Here is a 21739-nt window from a genome sequence, read left to right on the forward strand (position 1 = left end):
ATTAGAGAAAGAAGAAAAAAAAAAAACCCCGAAGTTAGCAGAAGGAAAGAAATCATAAAGATCAGATCAGAAATAAATGAAAAAGAAAGGAACGAAGCAATAGCAAAGATCAATAAAACTAAAAGCTGGTTCTTTGAGAAGATAAACAAAATTGATAAACCTTTAGCCAGACTCATCAAGAAAAAAAGGAAGAAGACTCAAATCAATAGAATTAGAAATGAAAAAGGAGAAGTAACAACTGACACTGCAGAAATACAAAGGATCCTGAGAGATTACTACAAGCAACTATATGCCAATAAAATGGACAACCTGGAAGAAATGGACAAATTCTTAGAAAAGCACAACCTTCTGAGACTGAACCAGGAAGAAATAGAAAATATGAACAGACCAATCACAAGTAATGAAATTGAAACTGTGATTAAAAATCTTCCAACAAACAAAAGTCCAGGGCCAGATGGCTTCACAGGTGAATTCTATCAAACATTTAGAGACGAGCTAACACCCATCCTTCTCAAACTCTTCCAAAAAATTGCAGAAGAAGGAACACTCCCAAACTCATTCTACGAGGCCACCATCATCCTGATACCAAAACCAGACAATGATACTACAAAAAAAAGAAAATTACAGACCAATATCACTGATGAATATAGATGCAAAACTCCTCAACAAAATACTAGCAAACAGAATCCAACAACACATTAAAAGGATCATACACCATGATCAAGTGGGACTTATCCCAGGGATGCAAGGATTCTTCAATATATGCAAATCAGTCAATGTGATACACCATATTAACAAATTGAAGAATAAAAACCATATGATCATTTCAAAAGAGGCAGAAAAAGCTTTTGACAAAATTCCACACCCATTCATGATAAAAACTCTCCAGAAAGTGGGCATAGAGGGAACCTACCTCAACATAATAAACGCCATATCTGACAAACCACAGCAAACAACATTCTCAATGATGAAATACTGAAAGCATTTCCTCTAAGATCAGGAACAAGACAAGGACTTCCACTCACACCACTATTATTCAACATAGTTTTGGAAGTCCTAGCCATGGCAATCTGAGAAGAAAAAGAAATAAAAGGAATACAAATTGGAAAAGAGGAAGTAAAACTGTCACTGTTTGCAGGTGACATGATACTATACATAGATAATCCTAAAGACGCCACCAGAAAACTACTAGAGCTCATCAATGAATTTGGTAAAGTTGCAGGATACAAAATTAATGCACAGAAATCTCTTGCATTCCTATTCACTAACAATGAAAGATCAGAAAGAGAAATTAAGAAAACAATCCCATTCACCACTGCAATGAAAAGAATAAAATACCTAGGAATAAACCTACCTAAGGAGGTAAAAGACCTGTACTCAGAAAACTGTAAGACACTGATGAAAGAAATCAAAGATGACACAAACAGATGGAGAGATATACCATGTTCTTGGATTGGAAGAATCAATACTGTGAAAATGACTGTACTACCCAAAGCAATCTACAGATTCAATGCAATCCCTATCAAATTACCAATGGCATTTTTTACAGAACTAGAACAAAAAATCTTAAAATTTGTATGGAGACACAAAAGACCCCAAATAGCCAATCTTGAGGGAAAAAAACAGAGCTGGAGGAATCAGGCTCCCTGACTTCAGACTATACTACAAAGCTGCAGTAATCAAGACAATATGGTACTGGCACAAAAACAGAAATATAGATCAATGGAACAGGATAGAAAGCCCAAAGATAAACCCAAACACATAAATCACATAAAGCAGGTTACTATGCAGTGGATTTATTTAATAATCTGTGTAGCCTCATAGATTCAGAATGAGACATGGAGGGAGAATTACTCCTCTAGATTTTAAGAGGGCAGGTAGATTTGATTAAATGGAGAACTTTCTTTAAGAGATGGACCCAAGATAAGAAACTTCTCCCATTATTTGTTCCAGTACAGTCTATTTAGGCCATGTGATTTTGTGTGTGAGCATAGCTGTCTTAGATTTGGTACTTGGAAATAAACTTTGAGACAGAGTTTCATGCAGAAAGTTTACTGCAAATGTATTCAGGAGAGACATCTGTAAGGCAGTGGGGAAGGCAGGACTGGGCTGAGGGGGAAACCTACCTGTAAAATTGATACAGACATTATGGAGGACAGTATGGAGGTTCCTTAAAAACTAAAAATAGAACTACCATATGACCTAGCAATTCCACTACTGGGCATATACCCTGAGAAAACCATAATTCAGAAAGAGTCATGTACCACAATGTTCATTGCAGCACTATTTACAATAGCCAGGACATTGAAGCAACCTAAGTGTCCATCGACCAATGAATGGATAAAGAAGATGTGACACATTTATACAATGGAATATTACTCAGCCATAAAAATAAATGAAATTGAGTTATTTGTAGTGAGCTGGATGGACCTAGAGTCTGTCATACAGAGTGAAGTAAGTCAGAAAGAGAAAAACAAATACCGTATGCTAGCACATATATATGGAATCTAAGAAAAAAAAAAATGGTTCTGATGAACCTGGGGCAGAACAGGAATAAAGACACAGACGTAGAGAATGGACTTGAGGACACAGGGAGGGGGAAGGGTAAACTGGGACAAAGTGAGAGAGTAACATTGACATATATACACTATCAAATGTAAAATAGATAGCTAGTGGGAAGCAGCCGCATGGCACAGGGAGATCAGCTCGGTGCTTTGCGACCACCTAGAGGGATGGGATAGGGAGTGTGGGAGGGAGACTCAAGAGGGCGGGCATATGGGGATATACGTATGCATATAGCTGATTCACTTTGTTATACAGCAGAAACTAACACAACACTGTAAAGCAATTTTACTCCAAAAAAGATGTTTAAAAAAAAAGATGGCATGCGTTCTAATTGCTAAAAACTTGATGAAAACACAGCCAGGCTAGAAGTTACAATCTAACCTGAGTGGACTGACATTCTGGGCACCAGGGAAATACCCACTGACCGGTGCTTTCCCACTCAAGGACAGTAGGTCCTAAGACCTCTGTCTGACTTTTCATCCTGCTCTGCTTCCCAAGGCACTGTTTCTCCACTTAGAATAAACAACAAACAATGTTGAATTCATGCTTTATAGCAACACTGTCCTACAGAACTTTCCGTAATGTAAAGTTGTCTAATATGGTAGCCACTAACCACATGTGGCTTGAGCTTTGAAATGGGGCTAGTATGACTGAGGAACTATATTTTCAATTTTATTCAACTTTAATTCATTTAAGTTTAAATTGCCCCTTGTGACAAGTGGCTACGGTATTCCACGGTGCAGCTTTAGAACCTCTCAATCATTCTCTCACAAGAGTAGTATTTGTGACCTCTGAGAATCAACTGAATCTTTTTCAAGACACATGTACTTAACCCCACTCCAGATTTACTGAATCAGAACTGCTCGTGCTTGGACCACAGTGGTCTGTGACATTCCTCGTGGCTCTAAATTCTCTATGGGAAGAAGAGATGAAAAAAGGGGGCTTGCGTTGTGTTACCTTGAAAGTTTAATACATTAGCTCACCTACTCATGAGTGGAGATTAAAAATTTTTGGAGTCATTTCTTCCCTCTTCTGGTCACCTGGCTGAGAATAACACTCTACAGCAAAAGAAATTAAAAAAAGGAGGGGTGGGTTTTAATAGAGCAGCAAGCAGCCAAGAAAGTCCCAACAATTTGTCAACACCCACGCTTCCAGGGTCTTTGTGTTGGGCATCTCTGGGCAGCCCAGGGTCAGCATGATTGAATTAGAAAGAGAAGCCCACTGCCAATGACTTTGACAGAGGGTCACCCTGGCTGTTTGGAGGCAGTGCCAGGAGATCTGGAACTCAACAGGCCCACAGTATGAAAGGGGAAGGGAGACCATGCCAAGATGGATCCGTGGCTAATGAAGCAGTCAGCTGCTCTAATTGCACGGTGGGATGGATAATGGGCTGCTGAAAAGAAAAATGATGAGATAAAGCACTTATTAAATAAAAACACCAGGGTGAAGGTGAGGTGTTAATTTTCAAGGCAATGGACAGCTGTCGAGTCCTGTCACATAGTTCCATTTCATATTAAACTTATTATGGGCAATAATGTAATAATATCAATGACACCCCTATTCCTCAACAGCCAAGAAATTGATGGTGAGCTAAAAACTATCCAGTCCTAGAGTTAATCCATGACTTGAGGGGATAAAACTGGAATGGGGAAGATATGAAAAATTCAGAATGAGGGCTTCTAATGCTATCTTGGGCACAATTGTTCCATGTTGCTAAGAAAGCATTAGCATGCCCTCCTCTGCTCTGGATTCTGCCAGCAGCAAACTGGGAAAACTTCCTGCCCTTCATTACAATACCTTTAATAAGTGCCAGTGTGGATGGGTGGAGTCTTAGACACTCTGCCTTTCTCCATTCCCCTTGGAGAAAGGGTACACCTAATAAACAAATTAGGATTGACAGGAACTGAAGTGAAAAGCTCACATTTCAAAGATGAACCGAGGAATTTACAGCTGTTGGGTTAAAGCTTCCTAACTCACCTCTTTTATTGTATCATAAACCTCATTTCCCCAAGTCTGAAACTGAAAACTTTGAATGTCTTTCCATTGTCTCTAAGATGAGCCTCTCCTCCTTAGCCTGACATCAAAGCCTTTATAAAATGGCCCCAACATCCCTTCCTGTCTAATGTCACTGACTTGTCCCCCTTTGTAAGCCTTCACAGAATAATAAATGGGGAAACACAATGGCTACACAGCAATGACAAGTTAACTTTTATGAACAGCTGCCTCATCTGTAAAATGGATGAAGAACATCAAGGACATAATGGAATTATTGTGAACATTCAGTAAAGCACCTGGCATAGTGCCTGGCTTATGAAATGCAGGTCCCTTTGCTCACAAGTCAGCCTTGTCTTCTCATTATTTCTAAAACCCACCTAGTAAGTTCCTTCTTCCCTTTAGCTCATCCCTATACCCCTCCCCCACCATCGCCTCCATGCTCCTGCTAGAACCAACACCATCTCCAACTCCCCGTTCTCCACTTAGCCAATTCCACTCTCCCTGTAAGGTCCAGGCCCACTGGCCCCCTTCCATGAAATCAGATTTAGTTTCCACATTAGGAGCAGGGCTTAGGCAAAATAGCCTTAAATAGCCTTAAATAGCCTCTCCAACTCTAACATTCCATGATGCAAAGAACACATAAATTTTGCTTTGAAGGTATGATCAATTGAAGCCTTAAACTCTCAAAAAAATAGAAGATGATTTCCCCAGTTGGTGGGCAATGGGGAGAAAATGAAAATACTTCATAAATTCTTTAAAAATCCATATTACTGTAAATGGTCATTATTTTAGTCTTGTGTAACTTGGGGCTTATTTCATGCCAGATAACAGGCTCTATCATTTATGGAATTTTAAGTTTTCCTACAAAGTCAGTAATATCACCCAGCTTCAGGATGATCAGAAAACTGAGACCCAAGGTCATTCACTTAGTAAGTAGATGACATGAGATCTAAACCATGGACGGTGACCGTGATCTTATATAGAATTCTGGAATCACTCTTTCCACTATGCTTAACTTCCACAAACCCACCCATTTATCAAGTGCTTTTGTAACATACAAAATCCTTGGTTAGCTACTGGGAAAGATGGGCACGTGTGTGTGTGTGTGTGTGTGTGTGTGTGTGTGTATGCATATATATATTTATATATTTCCTTCTCTTAAAGAGTTCAGAATCTAAAAAGAAAAATAAAACGCAGATATAAAAAGAATATAGCAAGAAGTCACAGGATGTGTCAGACTGGCATAGTATTTGAAGGAATTCAAGGATGTGGGAATTCCTTTCAACTAATGTGATCAAAGAGCTGTGTCCAGTGATCTAACTTTCCAAAACTGCATCTATCCTGCTCTAGAGAAAAGAATAAAACTCTGAAAATTCTAAATTCTGCAAAAAAAAAACATCAGAAATTCAATTTTTATAATTCCTTCATATTCACCCTTTGGAAATCTTGAAATCTCCTCCCCAGCAATATTTCTTCTGTTATTTCTCACTGGAAACATGCTTAAGATAGAATATTAAATCAAAGCAATAAAGATGGAATATGTGACATCAGATTAAAGTGTAAAAGCTAATCATTCATCTTAAAATGACTACTAGATACAAGAAAAGATAAAATCTTTTCCTCAAATGGACAACAAAAATTCCTATTCACATTGAAAATTATTTTTGATCGTCTTTCTTGGCACCCAGAAACTAAGATAGTAATAATTTCACATAAAACCCTGATTTAATTATCCTTCTTTTGTAAGTTTGAAGTCCATCTTTCAGAATCCACTGTGACTTGTCAGAGTTCTCCATATGAGCCACATCTACAAGACAGCCTTGTCGCTTTACAGTCACAGGCTCTGTGCAAAAGTTGCCCTCGTAGACCAGAATTGTCTGTTACAGTTAACCGAAATTTCAGATTTATTCTTCACCTTGTTATCAAATATATCCTTAGAGCTGATCAACAGCAAAACATTTTGGGAGTTGGGCCCACCAGACAGTTTGGTTGATTTTGGAAAAGAATAATAAAAATATATAACAGTAAAAAAAATAAGAATGGGTTATACTTATTGAGTGCTCACTGGGTCCCAGGTATGTTATAAGAACTTTACATATCTTATATCATTTCATGTTTTACATTATTTAATGGTGTTTTACAGTAGTTAATCTTCATAAGCAACCCTATGATATCAGTAATATTATTTTACTCATTATGCAAATAATGATGTTGAGACCACGGTCTCACAGAGATTAAGGGCAAAAATAGGACTTGACCCTGGAGTCCAGCTGTTAACTGCTGGGCACCAGAGCCAATGTCAGAGCATGAATGCAGAAGCCTTATCCGCTCAAGTGTATCAAACCAAGAAGACATTTCCTCCCCTACCTCCCACCCTCCCCACCTCAGCCACAGAAACAATTTCATAAACCTTCCTGCCCCCCTAGCGGGGATGGGGGAGGAAAATGGTGGGCGGGAAGTGCTGATCTGGGTGAGGATGACTGTCTTGGGAAGTCAGGGACTTGCTGTGTATGGGGTAGACATGGGGGTGGGGGGCGCACATTGACTAGGCCTAGAACAGTTCTTATTGCTGGTGGGGCCTCTCTAATCTGGTCTGAAGTGGCTCAGGAAGTAGAGAGGATTCAGGAATGTAGGAGCTAAAAATCTAAGGGTGCCTAGATATTATAGCCAAGTGTCCATTACTGTTGATGAGACAGTCAGACAGACAGACAAGGATGGGAATGGGAGCGATAGTGGAGCAAGAGCTACATTTACCTCCTCTTCCTCCTAAGATTTCTGTTTCTCAGACTTCATCTGTGAGCACATGTATTCCTGCACTGGTTCTTTGGCACCCATTGTGCTTCTCCATCTCCTTCTTGTACTCAGGTGGTCTCTCTTCCCTCCCCGCACAGCAGGCTCTCTTGCCACTGTACCACAATGCCTCATAATTCATACCCTTATGAAGTGCCCATCACTGTGGGAGATAAATGTAAGGGACCCAATTCCTGCTCTTAAAGAACTTACAGTCTAGTGGTAGAGGCCTTACAAACAGAATATAGGGTAGTTATGTTATACGTCACCACATCAGCCAGAAATTTTTCCATTGCAAGTGGTAGAATCCCAACTCAACATGGCCTAAATCTGGACTTCTGACACACAGAACTATGAGATAATAAATTTGTGTTATTTTAAGCTGCTAAATCTTCAGCCATTTATTATGGCAACAATAGGAAATTAATCCATGTACCCAGCCAGCTCTGGAGGGGAAAAAGGTAATTCCACAAAGTCTACAAGTTCTCTGAGGAATTGGGAGAAACTACGGTACAACTAGGCCTATAGCCACAATAGTAACTCCAGCTCCTATCATTGGTGGGGCCTCCCGGACCTGATCTAAATTGGCTCAAGAAGAAGAGAAGTTCCAGAAAGGTAGAAGCTAACAGTCTGCGGTGGTGCCTGGAGATATCAGCCAGGTGTCCATTACTGTTAGTTAAATCAGGGATTGGCAAACCACAGGCCAAATTCGGCCCACTATCTATGTCTCAAGAGCTAAGTATAGTTTTTACATTTTTAAATAGTTTTTTAAAGCAAAAGATGAATATTTTATAACGTATCAAAATCACATAGAATTCAAATTTCTGTGCCCATAAATAAAGTTTTATGGGAACACAGCCAAACGCATTCATTTATGTATTCTCTATGGCTGCCTTCATGGGACAATGGCAGAATTGAGTAGTTGCAACAGAGACCATATGGCTTGCAAAACCTAAAGTATTTATTATCTGGCCCTTTAAGGAAAAAGTTTACCAACCCGTACACTAGAGAATACTAAAATATAAATATCCCTGAGAACCTTAACACACCTGAACATGCATTCATTCTGATGACTGGCATGGGAAGAGGTAAAGTGTTCAGGAATGTCCGATTGTCAAACAGGGCAAGGGCTCTGAGGAATACAGGGACAGACGGCCAAGATCTCGCTCTCCTGACTCCATAGTTGTGTCCAGGGTAGACCCAGAGATAGACCCATGTGAAGAGCTATTCCCCCAGCTCCTGACGTGAACCCCCAGAGCTATGCACAAAGACCAGGCAGAATGAACCTTCCCTTCTGGGTGGACAGGTGGTCCTTCTGATTTTTGCCACAATTTCCCCTGTGCTGAACTAGGTGGAGAGTGATGAGGGAAGCTGACTTTGCAGGGCTCAGGTGAGTCCAAACATAGTCCATAAGCAGAGGAGCAAGAATGGCACAATTTAGAGTAACCAGAGTAGAAGGTAGAAACACAGGGCTCAAGACCAAGGGCTGAGATGACCAAGAAACACCCCTTCCCCTGTCACCACCCAGAAGTAAGAGCTGGACAATTAAATGGAGGCCCTGAATGACATGACAACGTTTTCCTGAGCTTACGGCTTTTTGTCCTGGAGCTGTGGTCTGGTCAGCCAGGGCGGCTTCTAAGTGTTCAAGGCACTAACCCTACAATTAAGAATTCTGCCCTATTGAAAAACAGGTTTACCTTTATCTGTGCAGGGGTCTCTGGTATCTGTCAGACGGTAGAGTTAGGACTGATAGGAGGCAGGCTGCAATAGGATGACCTACCAGGTGGATCCTAATAGATATTCCCTGGGTTTCCATGGGGTTGGATTGTCTAAACATGGCTTCACTTTCTACTGTTTCTCAGACCTTCTTTCCATTTCTCCCAAAGCTAGAACGGGGACTAGCTCCTTGTCAGTAACTGAAAGAAAGGATTTGTTTTTTAAAGGCTTTGAAGAGAGTAGAGGATTTGTCAAATTAGCCAACAGTCCCCAAGCAGGACAGTAGTCATGCCCAGTTTAGCTGGCCTCTTTTTTTTTTTTATTTTTTTATTTATGGCTGTGTTGGGTCTTCGTTTCTGCGCGAGGGCTTTCTCTAGCTGCGGCAAGTGGGGGCCACTCTTCATCGCGGTGCGCGGGCCTCTCACTATCGCAGCCTCTCCAGTTGCGGAGCACAGGCTCCAGACGCGCAGGCTCAGTAATTGTGGCTCACGGGCCTAGTTGCTCCGCGGCATGTGTGATCTTCCCAGACCAGGGCTCGAACCCGTGTCCCCTGCATTGGCAGGCAGACTCTCAACCACTGCGCCACCAGGGAAGCCCCTAGCTGGCCTCTTAATAAATATCACCATGAAAACTATGTGTTCTGCATCACGGATCATCTTGTGTTATAACTGGCGTAAGTAGAATAATTTGGCCATGATTCAGCAGGTCACCTGGGGGACACTTCAGAGAAGATGGTGTTATTGAAGAATAGCACCCAGGTCAAAGAAAGTCCCACTCTAATCTCTCCATCAAGCCAACCCCTATCTGAAGGGTTTGATCAATTCTGGTACTTGAGAGCAAAGGGTCTGGGTCTAGAAAGAATAGCACGTGAGAATGTTTAACCTACTGAGGAGAACCCTACAGGGAGAGGTAGACGCTGACTCTAATATTTTTTTTAATCTGTGATAAGAAAGGTAGACCAGTCATATATGTGGAATCTAATCTAATATTTCTTATCTGTGATATCCTTTCTGTGATATCACAGATAAGAAAGACCAGAGCTACCTTTCTCACAGAAACCTGGACATGTGAGAGATGGAAAGACCATATAGTCTAACTGGGGCCCAAGAGGGGGCATTTCCAGTGATCTGGAGGAATCCAGGTCTCTGGATTCTCAGCCTGTGTTCTTCACACCGTGCCACAAGCTCCACAAGGGTTTCTCCTGTTGAGCTTCTGAGCGTGTCCCAGGGCCTTGTCCATGGAGAGTGAGGCAGAGCTACCCTCTTGGCTGACTTCCATCAGTCCCAGACATCCATGTCAGGTTGACCCAGCAACTTGCCTTCCAGGGCCAGTCTGGGTAGGTATTCCCCTCAGCCATTCTATTCACCACAGAGGAGAACAATGCTGAACATTTCTGGAACAATTTTCCTAATGAACCCACAAATTCCCCCTCCAGCACTGCAGGGAGGGCAGGCAAGATGATGATGATCCCATAACTTACTATTAAGCATCAACGCTGCCCACACACTGAGATCAGATGGCCTCTCCCTTGCTCATGTTTGTGTTAGAATAAGAAAGGTTATGTCATTTCATCCCCAGAGAGTGACTGTCACAGCTGGTGATTTTAAAAAGTAGAATTTCTTATGGGAATCCAGGAAGAGGCAGGGCAAAAAAGCACTAGACACAGGAAGGCAGAGCCTTAGGAAGCATGGAAGACTTCAGAGCAGAGAGACCTCAGTTGAAATCCTGGCTCCTCAGCACTATTTACAATGGCCAAGACATGGAAACAACCTGAAGGTCCATCGACATTCAGGAATGGATAAAGAAGATGTGGTACATATATACAATGGAATACTACTCAGTCCTAAAAAAAGAATGAAATAATGCCATTTGCAGCAACAGGGATAGACCTAGAGATTATCATACTAAGTGAAGTAAGACAGAAAGAGAAAGACAAATATCATATGATATCACATGTGGAATCTAAAATATGACATGAATGAACTTATCTATGAAACAGAAATAGACTCACAGATATAGAGAACAGACTTGTGGTTGCCAAGGGGGACGGGGGGTGGAAGAGGGATGGACTAGGAGTTTGGGGTTAGCAGATGCAAACTATTACATATAGACTGGATACACAACAAGATCTTACTGTATAGCATAGGCAACTATATTCAGTATCTTGGGATAAACCATAATGGAAAATAATATAAAAAAGAATGTATGTACACGTATAACTGAATCCCTTTCTGTACAGCAGAAATTAACACAACATTGTAAATTAACTATACCTCAAATAAATAAATAAATAAATCATGGCTCCCCTTTACTAATAGTAACTTGATCCTTCTTCTAAGTCTCTGCCCTTATCTGCAAGATGGGGGATAATGCCTGCACCCCAGGCTGAGAACCGAATGAGGCAATGTGTCTGCAGCACTCATTACTCTGCTCCGTGAAGGACTGTTAGTTGTGTACACATATGAAGTAGGTGGGCATAACTAGGGAACACTAGAGGCTCAGTGGGCGCGAAAGGACCTAGAGCTGCTTGCTTCCCTACTCCTGAATCAACATCAACCACATCAGGAGTGGATCACTCTGCCAAGGAGCTATCTTCTCCCTCTCGGCTCTTCTGACATAAGAGCGGAGCTGCTTAGAAAGGGTACATCAGCAAGGCAGACGGTGTCCCCGTGAGTGAGTCAGCTGGGTTAACGGGCTCGACTCTGATAGGGTTAAGTACACATCACTCATGCCACCCAGTGAATTCCTCCAGTCACAGAATCCACCCAACCATATAGCTGAGAGCTGCTCAGCTGGGGAGAAATAAAAGTTCTGATCCAAGATCCAAGTTGCAGAGGAAGAAATGGTGCTTCGGCCTCTGAACACTTCAAAGAAGGAAGGCTGGCCAGGTGGACACAGCCTCTGGGTATTCAGACACCAGGGACTGCAAGAGAGAGAGAGGAAGCCAGATAACAAGAAATGAAAGAGGGATTGGAAAAAAGCAAGGGAAAGAGCCCAAAGGACACCTTAGCCCAATCTGTTCCTCTGCTAAGGGCCCTGGTGATCATCCTTTGAGGCCCAGCATTGGTGTCAGTGAGGGTTTAGATTGACTGTGAACCCCTAGATGCCCTGCAGAAGCCATCGTGAGACACTGCTGGATTGGAAAGCTTATGCAATTTCAAACAGGAAGACCCAGTTTGAGTACTGTTTCCACTTCTTGCTGGTTTTGTGACCCTGAGTAAGTCATGATCCTTCCTTTGCCCCTCAAGGTCTTTGTTTGTAAAAATGAAGGTTAGACCAGGTGGATGCAAAGCTTTCTTCAGGCTCAGATTATAAGGGTCCCTGGAGAGGGCATACAACTAGAGAGAACAGCTACCCTCCCACGTGGAGTCTGGGTGTCTTTTGTTTACATTTCTCTGGGGGAGGGGACAATGGTTTTCTCTAAAATTCTCACTGAGTCAAGAAAACGATGACGTACCTAAGAGTCTTGATGGCCAAGGAACTCAGGCTATGAATTTGGTCCAGAGACTCTGTTCTGTAACAGACTCTTCAGACCCTCGGCACAAGGAGGTCTTTGCTTCAGCTGCTCTGAGCTGTATGGGAAAGGGTGTGGGGCGGGGAGGAGTCAGGAGGGAGGGAGGTGGCTAACCCCACACACAGTCTTGCAGCTCAGGGCCTCTGTGTCCCTGTGTATCTCCAACATGTGCCCGCTCCCTGCTTGCCAATTTCCATGCCTTTTAGCACAGGTTCTCAGTTCCTGGACTGTTTCACGTCCCAGCTGGTGTTCTTTTCTCCCACAAGCTGGCTCAGAACACATAGCCCTGCTGTCTGTCCACCCACTTCCCCCAAAGCTGCATTCTTTCCCCCAGCAGTGCCATGCCACCCGGCCTGGGGTTGGGGGCAGGGGGGAGGCGGCTGTGAGCCCACTGTCCCTGGGGGCCAAAGAGCGTGCAGCCAATCCTAGTTCCCTTACTCTGACTTTCACTGCACGCACGCACACACACACACAGGCACCAGGAGATGGGTTCACACAGCCTCTATTTCAGCCTTCCCTCTTCCCTTGACACACTTCTTTTTATCGAGATTCTTCTTCCAAATGAATTCAGTTTAGTTGTAAAACTGCAGTAACGGACTGGATGTCTCCCTTCTATATAAATGGTAAGTCAGTGCATTCACTCGACACAAATTTGTGATAAGCCTACCATGTGTCAGGCATTGGGCTGGTTGGGATGAATGCAGCGATGAGTCACAGTCTAGAGAGTGTTAAGGACCAAACCACTGACGAGTGAGTCATTCAGAAACTGTTCCTTTAACCGAGTTAACCGATACATTCAAGGTAAAGATGTTCTCAAGGGACTCTTGTCAGTAACTCAGTTCTGCTGCTGTCTGAATCGCCAACACGCTCTCCACGGCATTCCTGCCAAGGTTCCCTGTTCTGCCCATCACTCTGATGTAGCAGGAGGTGTGTAATCTGAGTGTCAGGCTGTGGGATTGTGGAAGGAGCACTGCGTAGGGGTTAGGAGCCCTACAATCTAGCCCCAGCAATGCCACCTTTGTGACCTGGGTGTAGCTATGTGTGGCTATGTGACCTGGGGAGACTGGAGCCCACTGCTTCCAGTGTCCCCAGTATCTGCTGCATGCAATTCATTACAAAAAGAAAGAAAAGCAGAGTCTGAAATCTCCAAGCAGGGGAAATGACTCTCATAGGGGAAGAGGGCCAAAGAGAGGTCTGTGGTACTTAGAGGAACCAAGGTAACTGAGGCTCCCCAGGGAGAGGGATTGGGAAGCAGACAAGAGCAATTAAGCCAGCAGAGAAACCCTGCCTGGGTACTTGCACTGACATGAGGAACGACGGCATCGTCTCACCCCAGGAAAAGCTTTATGAGAATATGGCTTCTGAAGATAGCAGACTTGATCATTAAAGGTGTGTAGCTGTGTGTGAGTGTGTGTGTGTGTGTGTGTGTGTGTGCTTCTCCCTGACTACATCTGAGTGAAGGCTACTACCCCGTATCCAAGCCCAGATCATCCTACCAAGGACCCTGTCTTTGCTTTCTAATTGTCCCCCAGTCTGAACTACCTTTATTTCTTCTTCCTGTTTCCTTCCTTCCTCTTCTCTTCCTCTGTTCCTTCCTCCCTCCCTTTCTCTCTCTTTGATAAGCACACATGATTTTTTTTTTTAAAAAAACCTCAGCATAAAATAGTACAATGTGAAAAGTCTCCCTTTCTTCCCTCCCCCTGCCTCCTACTTCTGGAGCTCCCCTCCCCAGAAACAGTCACTAGTACCATCTTTTTTTTTTTAACTTCTTTCTTGGGGTATAATTGCTTTACAATGGTGTGTTAGTTTCTGCTGTATAACAAAGTGAATCAGCTATACATATACATATATCCCCATATCTCCTCCCTCTGGCATCTCCCTCCCATCCTCCTTATCCCACCCCTCTAGGTGGTCACAAAGCACCGAGCTGATCTCCCTGTGCTATGCAACTGCTTCCCACTAGCTATTTATTTTACATTTGGTAGTGTATATATGTCAGCGCTACTCTCTCACCTCTTAAATAAACTTCAAAAGGTGTTTTCTGCACAGACGGGCACTTATGTATTCATAGCACCCCTTTCATAGAAAGGTGCTGCCTCTTTGTTTTTCTAAGTTTTGTTCAGCCTCAGTGTAACTAATTTAATCAGTGTACATGTCCCCAGAAAGCTGTATAAATTAAATTCTATTGTGACAGGTGTGAACAGGAAAATAGTTATAAAAGTTATTTAAACAGAAAAAAATGTTCCAAGCCTTATTAGGCGATTTAAAACTGTAATTAAAAAAATAAAACTTTGTGTTAATAAAATATTCTTCCTCCACCTCCCCATCATTTAATCAGTTGTGTACGTACTTTGGTATTGGGGGTTTCCTTCAGTTGAGCATTCCTGTGTTTGAACTGTTCTCATGATTTAAAAAATGCCTTGTGACTTTTTGGATGATGTGCATTTTATAGTTTTCCATAATGAGTCGAGAGAGCCCATCAGTACTCAAACTCCAGCAGGATAGTGGTGCCCCAGAAAAGCACACTGCAGGTGACCTAAATGAGGATCAAGTTTAGACACTATTCTGAAACTGCCAGCAAGAGATTCATGAGGAATGGGTGAGTGCCTACCAGAAACCCAGCACTGCCTAAGGCTGTGTCAGAAATTCAGAAAGGTAAGGAGCTTACAGACTAAGTAAAGATAAATCTTCAATCAATTTGAAGGAAATCATAAAACATATAGGAATTACATGCTGATTTCATGCGTAATTGTACCAGACTTCCAGTGTAGCTGGAAATCAGAGAAGGAAGGCAGGGGAGGTCAGTATGACCAGCGGAGTGGAAAGCCTTGCTGGAGGCACTGGAAGTTGAGTGGGTCTTTAAAGGACGGGTAACCTTGGACCAGGAGAGAGGAGTATACATTACCACCCTAGGACTGTCATAAGAAAGCACCACAAACTAGGTGGCTTAAAACAACAGAAATTTACTCTCTCACAGTGCTGGAGGCCAACATCGGAAATCAAGGTGTCGGCAGGACCATGCTCCCTCTGAAACCTGTAGGGGAGAATCCTTCCTTGCCTCTTCCCGCTCCTGGTGGTGGCTGGCAATCTTGGTGTTCATTGGCTTGTAAATGCATCACTCCAGTCTCTGCCTCTGTGATCATGTGGCATCATCTTCTTTCTCCCTGTGTGTCTCTGTTTTTACATGTCATTTTCCCTCTCTTATGGACATGAGTCATATGGGTGAAGGGGCTACCCTACTCCAGTGTGATCTCACCTTAACATCTGCAGGGACCCTATTTCCAAATAAGGTCACATTCTGAGGTTCTGGGGGTCAGGACTTCAACATATCTTTCACAGGGGGACACAATTCAAACCGTAACAAATGCCAAGGATTTTCCACGTGACTCCATTTCCAGCCCACCTCACCTCCCCCCACCACCCAAAGTCAGTGTGCACTGAATTCAGCCTCTTCTTCTCCAAGGACCTCTACCCCTCCTAGTAACCCATCGACACAGCCTCACTGCAGAATTTCTCATCACCCAGAACTCCTGCTCCTGCAAAATAGCAAACTCAGATGCTCTTGTCTGAGCCCAGTTTCCTGCCCTTCTGCTGTGCCTTCTCTCTCCCTTTTTCCTCATAACACCAGTGCCTCAGTTCCTCTTCCTAGTCTGCACCCACCTCCTGGATTCACATCCCTTTTCACCACCTTGGACCCCACTGATTCACATGTGCTCTCATCAGTACCATCAACGTCCCTGCCTTCCTGACAGCCCATGAGCCCACACTTGAAGGAGGTCTGACTCTTCCAGCCATGGATCCGTACTGCAGGAGAAAACCAAAAAAAAAAAAAAGTCTTAGCCTATTTACTTTTAGTAAATAAATTCAGTCTTAGCTGTGTCTTATCTTGTGCATTCTCATTCCCACTCAATACATTTTCCTGTTTCCCACATCAGCTTCCCAAACCCTTCCCACCCTCTCCAGTCCAAACCTTGTCCCCATTTCCTTTCCTCCCTCTGGAAATGACATATTTCTCTGTTATGTGGAGTAAATAGAGGTCATCAAATATAAACTTGTTTAACCTCCTCCTTCTAGAACTCAAAGTGTACACCCAGCTTTACTCTCATGTGGTCCCTCTTCTGAAGTCCCACGGCATTTTTCATAAGGAGAACGGAATTCTTTTTATTGAATCCCTCCCAAGGGCCAGGCATTATGCTAAGTGTTTTCATATATTATCTCATGTATATTTCTACTATGACACTTACATGATTCTATTTTTGCTTGTTTACTCTTCTATCTGACCCTCCAACTACAAGCTTCTTGGGAAAATCTCTTGGCCACCTCTACTCCTCATGCATTATTTCATGTAATCCTCTAAAACTTTATGAACTAAGTAGCGAACTGCTATTATCTCTGTTACAGATGAGGAGACAGGCTCACCAAGGTTAAGCCACTGGGCCAACCTTATACCACCTGGAAACAGCAGAGCCAGGATGCGGGCACGCGTCCACCCAGCCCCAAAGCCCGTGTGTCACCACCACATCACACTGAACAAGGGGAGGGGCTCGGTGCTAACGGAGGCCCAGATAGGAGAGAAAATGAGGGCCGCCTCCTGTTGGCTCCATCAGCCACCTGCATCCTCTTTAACCAGGAACCACCCTCAAGTCTGGGATAAGAAACGTCTAAGAATTATTCAAGCTCAATAGGGCACCCTTTCATTCATGCATTCAAGAGAGATTTAATGAGAGCCCCATGTGTGTCAACCTGTGCTAGAAGCTGTGGACACAAAACAGAGCTGGGCCCTGAACCCCTCTCTCTTCAATCCCCATGGACCTCACAGGCTAAGGACCCGCTCCAGGAAAGGCTCAGTCTACCAGAAGGTGGCCGTCCCCAGCCCCATGCACAACCTGTCCACAGCCCTTCCATTTAGTTCGGGAAAATTCGGGCCCCATGGCAGGCATACATCTCTTCCTTGCGGCGGGGCGGGGGTGGGGGGTTGGGGAGAGGAGACGGGGATCCTGGGGAAAATGAGAAAAGGGTGGGTTGGACTCTGGTTTTCCCTTCCTCTCCTTGATCAAGGCCACTTCCCATCAGTGAATTTATGGATCACAGCTAGGGTTTGGAACCACTCCTGAAATCCCTAGCTGAGGAGGCAGAATCCCACACCAGCCCTACCTGCAGCCACTCACCTGTCCCCGCTGCCCTTATGAAATGTGTACTTATCTCCCGATAGGCTTCCGCTGGTACAAGGCTTCTCAGCCTTAGCTATTGGTGTTTGGATTGGATAATTCTTTGCTGGGTGGGGCCGCCCTGTACATTGCTGGAAATTTAGCAGTATCTGCGGCTTCTACCCATGGCATCCCAGTAGCAACAACGCCACCATCCCACTTATGACCACCAAAAATGTCTTTCAGACATCACTAAATATTCCCTCAGGGTTGGGGGTGCAAAATCGGCCCCTGTTCTAGTACATTAAAAATTGCTCAGATGGACAAAGCTATAATTCAAAAAGATACATGCACCCCTATGTTCATAGCAGCAGTATTCACAATAGCCAAGACATGGAAACAACCTAAATGGCCATCGACAGATGAATGGATTAGGAAGATGTGGTACATATATACAATGGAATACTACTCAGCCATAAAAAGAATGAAATAATGCCATTTGCAGCAACATGGATGCAACTAGAGATTATCATACTAAGTGCAGTAAGTCAGGCAGAGAAAGACAAATACCATGTGATACCACTTATATGTGGAATCCAAAATATGACACAAATGAACCTATCTATGAAACAGAAACAGAATCACAGACGTAGAGAGCAGACTGGTGGTTGCCAAGCGTGAGAGGGTTGGAGAGGGATGGAGTGGGAGGCTGGGGTTAGCAGATGTAAGCTTTTATATATAGCACAGAGAACTATATTCAATATCCTATGATAAACCATAATGGAAAAGAAATTTGAAAAAGAATGTACATATATATGTATAACTGAATCACTTTGCTGTACAGCAGTAACTAACACAACATTATAAATCAACTATATTTCAATTAAAAAAAAGCAAGGTAAGAAAGAAGAAGAAAAAAAAAGATGATTAAAAAATACGGTGAGGATTGGTGCCTATGTTTTGGTTCGTACTGTCACATATTATTATAATTGCCCTTTCTATGGTCCTAAACAGTAATAAAGCTTCAAAATTAACAACAACAAAAAAAATTACGCAGATGACCTCCAAGGTATCAAGGGGGGACCCACATGACCTGAGTGCCACAGAGAAGCCACTCCGAGGAGGAGGGCCCAGCGCGGCCAGGAATCTCCCTCGGAAGATGACCGCAGAGGTGATGGATGCAGCCGGCATCCAGACACTCAGCTCAGCTCAAACACGTCCAAGCTCAGGTCACCTGGAGACTCAGGAATGCTGAGCCATCGAAGTGTGCCCAGAGTGGCAGGGCATTTGTAGCAAGGCCCACGACAGGATAAGTTACAGGTTAATCCTCCCTGAGGTCTCAAATCTGAATGGCTCAATCATGGGCTTTTATCCCCCCCCCCACCCCGTCATTTCCTGCCAGCTACCTGGTCGCCATCACTTCCTGAAATGCTTTTGTTAGAGTGTCTTCTCTTTTTCTCACACCCTCAACTATAAAATGTGAACCTCCCCAGGAGAGCACAGTAAATCACTAACCTTTTATCTTGAAGTAACTAACAAATCCTTTGTCCTTAGGCCCTGGGGTAATTTGAGGCGTCAGCCGGCTTTGATGGGAAGTTTTCTGTGTCTCTGGGATCTTCTCAATAAATGGCTTTGCAGCCATATCGTCTACATGCCAGGATGAAATTGGCTGAATTTAAGTGTGTCAATTTGAAGAGAGTTTTTTCATCCTAACTCAGTGAACCCCAGAACTGGGGCAGCAAAGAGAGGAGGACAGAGGAAGGGAAGAGGGAGACACTTGCCAATTTGACTTCTTACCTGCTTGTGACGAAGGCTGCTAGGAACTGTGACCTGCTAGAATGGTTTCTCAAGGAGCAATCATTCAATAAGTATCAACAGACAATTTACTTTGTGCCAGACCCAGTAGGATTGATTGGAACCATCCTCCTTTGCAGGACTCATGCTAAAGCAGCACTGGACTCAATGGCTCCCCAGTGAGGACTGGATCATATGCCATTGGGAGTGTCTTGCCAAGAAATGGGGTCATGTATACTGCCCCAAATCAGTTTAGTTCTAACCAACTATAATACAGACAGGAAGGCCAAAGAGACCCTGACCCCACTGACTGCCCTGAAGAATTTCTGACCCTAAGTGGACAACAGAGACATTCTAGGAAATACCTGGGTCTTCAAGCTTTACTTCAGCTGACCCAGAGGCCCAGGCTGATGTCATGTAATTGTGTGGACCTCACCCTGGAACCCAAACCACTGGGCGAGCTGAAGTCCATCCCTCGCAGTTGTCCACAACAAGGAAATTAACTCATTTGAATTAACATTCCACTCTCTGTGTTTCTCCCCTTCCTGCATGGCTACAGATGTCCAGAAATTGGCTTGGCCACTGGAAGACCTACATTCCAGTGTTTCTCAATGTGGCATCCTAACCACCTGTCAAAGCGACTCATGGAGTGTGTTTAAAATGTGTGTTAATAGGGACTTCCCTGGTGGTTCAGTGGTTAAGAATCCGCCTTCCAATGCAGGGGACACAGGTTCGATCCCTGGTCGGGGAACTAAGATCCCACATGCTGTGGGGCAACTAAGTCTGCATGCTGCAACTACTGAGCCTGTGGCTGCAGCTAGAGAGAAGCCCATGCATTGCAACAAAGAGCCCGTGCACCGCAATGAAAGATCCCGCATGCCACAACGAAGATCCCACATGCCGCAACTAAGAACTTACGCAGCCAAATGAATAAATAAAAAAATAAATATAAAAAAAAAATGTGTTAAAAAAGCAGCCCCACCCTGGTCTAGATAAATCAATCTCAAGGTGGTAAGGACCAATTATCTGATTATTTCAATCACACAGTAGGTGATTCTTACCCACACCGATTTGGGAATCGTTGGAAGATAAAAACAGCACAGACGCTGAGACCAGACTGACCTAAGTTCAAACCCAACCCTGCTAGTTCTGGACTGTGTGACTTTAAGCTAGTTATTTAGCCTCTTCTTCATTTCTAAAATGGGGGAAATAAAGCCTTCTTCATTGGGTTTGTTATGGGAATCAATACAATAATGTGTAGAAATGGTTCAGTCCGTTGTATGTGCTCAAGGATGGAAGGCTGCTGTTACTGTCTCCATAGTTTTGTCGAATTTAGACAAATGATCAAACCAGCTTCTGGTCCTCGGAGTGCCTGGATCTTTCTAGAACCTTCCAGCTGCATTCCTGCTGCAGATTACAACAGCCAAAACTGGGAGAACATGATCCAGGATCATTGTTCCCCTCCACTGGAATCTCTGAGGCCCTGAGAGCCTAACAGAACTTTTAAGCTACCAGAACTCCCAGAAGGAAAGGCAAACAGATTGCTGGGGAGAAAAATCTTGCTAATCCATCCACTCCTTTATAAACCCTCAAGCCCCAGGACTTCTAAAGGCCCTGATCTCAGCAACACACACATCACACTGAACTGGCCTTGCCTGCAGCTCCACTGTGCCAGGACAGGTGCCTACAACGCAACTGACAGGCACAGTGTGATAAGCAAGCTATTTTCTGAGTCTGCACAAGGAATGTTTAATATCCCAGAGCTCATACAAATGGAAGAGGCAGTGTCAGAGAGTTCTGCATAAGAGCATTATGCATTTTGCAAGGAAATTATTTTTAAAAGCTTTCCACTGACAGTTTCTTCAAAGAGAGACAATTGTTCCTTTCAGAATTTCCTGTGTTCTAACATAGATGAGCAGCTTAGACCTGCTTATAGGGTGACTAAGTGCTCCTTTATGCTCTTATTTCTACCCTGGATTATTCTAAGCCCTCAGATTCAGAGAGAAATCAAGTCCCAAGCCTGGGCGTTCAGCAGGAGGTCTCCTGATCACCAAGTTCTGAGCCGAAAGAGCAAGACTTCATTTTAAAAGGGAGGTTTCTCCAGGTAGGTATTCTTGGGACTAATCCTTATTTCATAGCCTCACCCATCACCATCTTAATTCATCCCAGGGTCCTGCAAGTGTTAAAGTCCTGAAACAGACTGAATGTCTGTGTCCCC

The sequence above is a fragment of the Balaenoptera acutorostrata genome, chromosome 13 (genome assembly GCF_949987535.1).
Source record: "Balaenoptera acutorostrata chromosome 13, mBalAcu1.1, whole genome shotgun sequence".
Classification (NCBI taxonomy): Eukaryota; Metazoa; Chordata; class Mammalia; order Artiodactyla; family Balaenopteridae; genus Balaenoptera; species Balaenoptera acutorostrata.